A 6,000-nucleotide genomic window follows, 5' to 3' on the forward strand; every position below is an offset into this window, starting at 1 on the left:
AAAAAAATTATGTCATTTGTCCCTCGCAGTGAACGCCGTAAAAAACAACCTAAAAAATAATGACAGAATTGCTTTTTTTTGGTCACTGTCTAAAAATTGAAATAAAAAAAAGTGATCAAAAAGTCGCATGTATCCAAAAATGGTACCTATAAAAACTATTACTCGTCTCGCATAAAAAAAGCCCTCAGACAGCTCCATCGACGAGAAAATGAAAAAAAGTCATGGCTCTTACAACTTGGCGACAGAAAAAAAATACATTCTTTTTAGAAAAGTAAATTTTATTGTGCAAAAAGTTGTAAAACAGAAAAAAATTTCTAGAAATTAGGTATCGCCGGAATCGTACTGAACCGCAGAATGAAGGAAACATGTCATTTATAACGCATGGTGAACGCTGTATAAAAAAAAAAATAATAAAACTATGGCAGAATTGCATTTTTTTTTTTTTTTATTAGCTTGCCTCCCAAAAAAAAAAAAAAAAAAGGATAACAAGTGATCAAAAAGTTGCATGTACCCTAAAATGGTACTAATAATAACTACAGCTCGTCTCACAAAAACAACAGCCCTCATAGCACTACATCTATGAAAAAATAAAATTAGTTAAGTCTCCAATAAGTCACGAAAGAAAAACAAAGTTGTGCCGGCCCGAGGGGAACATTTCTTCTGTTTCAAGAGGCGATTTATCAAGGCCCTAAAATTAGGGCACCAGGAAGGAGAGGACTCAAATATATCTGCTGGAAGCGGAGATGCCTGTATTATACCAGGACAACACTTTCCAGCAAAATTCCCCAAACTGCAAAGGTGCGGAGTGTGGACCAAATAAGAGATAAGGACACCGTTTATCAGTGAGACACCGGTCTGTACAGAAAGGATTGCTTGACAGCGTAACAAATATTTATGGATTATTTTATTGTTTACCCCACTATTATACCACCTCACTATGCCCCTAATATACTCTGCCCAGCTTAAATATGCCCCACATTATAAACTGAAACGCCAGTGAAATTCCAAACAAAACTACTAAGCAAAATCCACGCTCCAAAAGCTAAATGGCGCTCCTTCCCTTCTGAGCCCTGCAGCGTGCCCAAACAGCAGTTTACTTCCACTTATATGGCACCTTTTTAACAATTTTTGGGGTGTGTGTCTCCAGTGGCACAAGCTGGAAACGACATATTTCCCACTCAAATGTCACATCTAGGGAAAAATTTTAATTTTTACTTTGCACCATCCGCAGCGCAATAATTTATGGAAAAGACCTGTTGGGTGTAATGAGCATTTTCACCCCTTAATAAAATGACTTGAGGGTGCAGTTTCCAAAATGGGATCACTTCTCAGGGGTTTCTTTTATTATTTCACATCAGAGCCCTGCAATTGTGAACCAATACTGTGTAAGTTGCCAAATTAGGCCTCAATTTCGAATGGTACTCGCTCATTCCTGAGCCCTGTCGATAGTCCAGGCAAAATATTAGGGCCACATGTAGGGTGTTTCTAAAACCAGGTAACACAGCATAATAATTAGAGAGCGGTCTTATGGTGGCACAAGCTGGGCACCACATATTGGCATGTCTATGGAAAAAATACCATTTTCACTCTGCAAAAATCGAGTGCACACTAATTTCTGCGTAACACCTGTGGAGTTAAAATGCTTGCTATACCCCTGGGTGAATACCTTGAGGGGTGTAGTTTCCAAAATGTGATCACTTGTGGGGGGGGGGGGGGGGTTTCCACTGTTTTGGTCCAGCAAAATCTGTACTCCAAAAGCCAAATGGCACTCCTATTCTGAGCCCTACTGTGTGCCCAAACAGAAGTTTATGACCACATATCGGGTATTGCCATACTCAGGAGAAATTTATTTACAAACGTTGTGATTCTTCTTTTCCTTTATTTATTCAGGAAATTAAAAACATTTGAGCTAAAGCTACATCATATTGAAGAAAAATTATTTTTTTTATCTTCACTGCCCAATCCTAATAAAATCTATGAAACATCCGTGGGGTCAAAATGCTTACTACACCCCTAGGTGAATACCTTAAGGGGTGCAGTTTCCAAAATGGGTTCACTTGTGGGGGGGTTTCCACTATTTTAGTCCCACAGGGGCTTTGCAACTGCGACATAGCAACCAGAAACCAAACCAGCACAATCTGTACTCCAAAAGCCAAATGGCACTCCTTCTCTTCTAAGCCCTGCCGTGTGTCCAAACAGCAATTTAGAACTACATGTGGGGTGTTTTACTCGGGAGAAATTGCTTTACAAATGTGGCGGTACTTTTTCTCCTTTAGTCCTTGTGGAAATGAGAAAAAATTAGCTAAACCTAAATTTTCTTTGAAAGAATGTAGATTTTAATTTTCATGGCCTACTTCCAATAATTTCTGCAATAAACCTATGCGGTCAAAATACTCACTATACCCCTAGACAATTTCCTTGAGGGGTCTAGTATCCCAAATGGGGTCACTTTTGGGGGATTTCCACTGTTTTGGCACCGCAAGAGCCCCTCAAACTTGACATGGTGCCTAAAATATTTTCTAATGAAAAGGATGTCCCAAGACTCACTAGGTACTCTTTGCATCTGAGGCCGATGCTTTAGTCCATTATCACACTAGGGCCACATGTCGGATATCTCTAAAAACTGCAGACTCTGGGCAATAAATACGGAGTTGCATTTCTATGGTAAAACCTTCTGTGTTACAAAAAAAATAAAAAAAAGAATTAAAATTGAATTTCTGCAAAAAAAAAAAAAGGAAAATTTGTACATTTCATCTCTAATTTGCTTTGCTTTAATTCCTGTGAAACGTCTAAAGGGTTAAGAAACTTTCTAAATGCTGTTTTAAATATTTTGAGGGGTGAAGTTTTTAAAATGGGGTGTCTTATTCGTGGTTTCCAATACATAAAGACCTCAAAGCCACTTCACAACTGAACTGGTCCCTGTAAAAATAGCCTATTGAAATTTTCTTGAAAATGTGAGAAATTGCTGCTAAAGTTCTAAGCCTTGTGATGTCATAGAAAAATAAAAGGATATTAAAAAAACTATGCCAATCTAATGTACACATATGGGGGATGTTAATTAGCAACAATTTAATGTGTTATAACTGCCTGTCTTACAAGCAGATACATTTAAAATTTAGAAAAATGCAAATTTTTGCAACTTTTGACTAAATGTTGGTGTTTTTCCCAATTAAAAAGTGAATGTATCAAGCAAATTTTGTCAGTAACAGAAAGTGCAATGTGTCACGAGAAAACAATCTCAGAATCGCTTGGATAGGTGAAAGCATTCCGGAGTTATTACCACATAAAAGTGACACGTCAGATTTGAAAAATGAGGCTCTGTCAGGAAGGTCAAAAGTGGCTAAAGAGGGAAGGGGTTAACAGTGCAACCCTGTGAAACTTTTTCATCATCATTGAAATGCATGCAAGAATTATTATTATAACAACAACAACAACAACAACTTCAGGGCACAACATTCACTGAAAACCTGCACATGCCATTTCCAGTCGATCAAATAAGAAGTTTTTTTTTTACATGTTCTAAATCCACTCCTGGCTGTGAATAGGATATTGCCAGCTGTTTTTTAAAAATGTTGGACCATTTTGCGGACACGAGGAAACCACGATAGAGGTTTTATATTAACCTCAAAAAGGTAAACAATTCCATAATTAATTTTTTCAAAGAAGTTCTTTGCAACTACAGTCTGAATATGTTTGGATTATTGCTAAGTAAAACAGGGCTGGACAAATCCGAGGAGGCAGGTAATCAATGCGCCTAAAAAATTGTCACTGCCTCTTATATTTTTGAGTTGGTGTCTATTGATGTCAATGGCAGTGGATAAGGCTGGCCATCAAAAAAACAAAATAATAATAATAATTAGACAGGCTTCTAAGGTCTGCAGTATTTTGTCCACCCCTGGAGTAGAGAGCGGGTGACTTGACATAATTTGGACTTGCTTTACTAGAAAAAGGGCTGGGGTGACTAATGCAGTTCAGGACACTGGTAGCACCTCTGTCCCCTCGGGGCTTTCTTAAATATATGTAATGCTCCTATATCGGAATATCTGGCTGCAGACAGGGACAGAGCACTATTTGTATACGTCTCCCATATTAATGTAAGATGTGCCCATATAGACAAAGCTTCAGTCATTCATTACTATAGCACTCCTTCAGGGAAAATGTGTAAGCTTGGTGGTTCCCTTGTACAACTCAAAAGCAACACAGATCAACTGAAGAAATACAGACAAAGAAATACCTATATATTTTGGGGAGCCGTTATCTTCAAAGAAATCAATATCAAGAAATGCTTAGAAAATATTCTAGAATAGGTATTATTTCTAGCTTGTATATACAGCTACATTGGAAGCATTTTGCTTCAATAGGCAATTCTGTAAATAAAGCAACCAGACGTGGCATTCATAAAGATACCAACCGGACATGCCCAGAATGGTGATGGAGTGCCCAGATTTACTAGAAAACGTACTAGGTTTCCATTCTACTACCATTAGGAGACAATGGATGACATCATTCAGGACAACACGAATATTACATTAAGAACACAAAACCTCCATGTAAATCGTGTACATGATAAAATGACAGAATACATGTACAGTATAGATTGTAGCACTTGCCATTGTTACAAGTGACTAAAAATAAACACTTTATGTTACTTCAAAGGACAATAGATTTATCTAGCTGGTAAAGCCTGTGGGATTGTCGGATTTTTCACACAAATGCAATTTTGCATGGCGGTCATTGACTTACAAAAAGGTGAAGAGCAACAAGGTATTTTAAGTAGCGGTGGAGAACAAAGACAGGGGGGGGGGGAATAAAAGCCCAACTATTAACTAAATAAGCACATTTTTAGGTTCACATTAACGAATATCCTGTGTATACATACGAATACTAACCACATCAACAGTGCAAGCAAATACAAGTAGTACTAAATAAAAACGCAATACAAATTGGACGTGGTAGTATTATTCGATTTCATTATCATCAGCTATCCTATCCGGGTGATAATTCGGGCAGGGCGTCTTCAGGTTGGGCACAGTGAGGTGGCATTTTCAGTCCCTTGTCAATATACAGACGTCTGATGTGCAGAAACCTAAATACAACAACGTGCCAAGCCCTGCCAACCCTTCCTCCAGACCACGGATTAGCGGTGTTGCCCATTTACAATAGCAGACAGTGAAAGCAGCTCTCCATAACCTGCTTCACCGGACGTAACAAGACGGCATCATATACTGCATTCCGTGCCATCATCACCAGCTCTGCATGCAGATATATACATGAATTCTTTGAATGAATAACCATGGTGTATAGATAAGATGTGACCAGAGACTCCCGCCCTACACATCTCCTATACCCTGCTCCAAGAGCAACAGCTTCCAGTGTAATGCACGCAAAGCGCTGCATTACAACAGACGTACAGCAGTGGTGAAGGAGCAGCTCTCATACACGCACACACAAATGCATGGCTAGACAGCCCCAATACTACGGTGTACAGTGCTCCGGCTGAAGGGATAACTGCAGCGACGTCCAGCCTCCTGTCAAGCAGCACCACACGGTGATGGAGGGTTACATGGAGGGACAGACACGTAAACAGACATGTTTGCGCTTTACCTCAGTGTACAAGCAGCTCTCCTCTGCCTGTCTTGTATCTTCTATGCAGGGCCTATCTCTCTACCGCCCCCCTTACCTCACCTCCTCCTCCAGCTCGCTGCACACGTGATCAGTGTCACATGACTCTGCTCCCAAGCCTGCCCCCTGTTCCAGGCTGTCTGTCACTTCCCCGTTTCCTCCTCTGCCGGCACTGGTCGTGTGTGACTGGAATTAGAGAGATGTGATGTCAGGGCTGTGTCAGCCTTTAGCACACTGCTGGGAGGGCTTGCGGCGCTATGGTACAATATTTCGAGCGTCCCACAGGAAAGGGAAATCAGAAATTCATCTCTCTGTCAAGACTAGAAAAGGTGACATTGTTGCCCCTGGCGACTAATGACAGTTCAGATTTTATTTTTT

The 6,000-nt window shown here is 39.9% G+C and overlaps 1 protein-coding gene across 1 annotated transcript in view; it reads right to left on the reverse strand.

The window, feature by feature from the left end:
* The window catches only part of TULP4 (TUB like protein 4), a 428,663-nt gene extending 422,918 nt beyond the window's left edge, over positions 1-5,745 (reverse strand). Inside the window, exon 1 of the mRNA XM_075862710.1 lies at positions 5,605-5,745. The gene's annotated coding sequence lies outside the window, so the exon portion shown is untranslated. The remainder of the gene's footprint in view (positions 1-5,604) is intronic.
* Positions 5,746-6,000: the final 255 nt, after the last annotated feature.

This window comes from Rhinoderma darwinii, chromosome 4 (assembly GCF_050947455.1).
Source record: "Rhinoderma darwinii isolate aRhiDar2 chromosome 4, aRhiDar2.hap1, whole genome shotgun sequence".
In the NCBI taxonomy this organism is placed as follows: domain Eukaryota; kingdom Metazoa; phylum Chordata; class Amphibia; order Anura; family Rhinodermatidae; genus Rhinoderma; species Rhinoderma darwinii.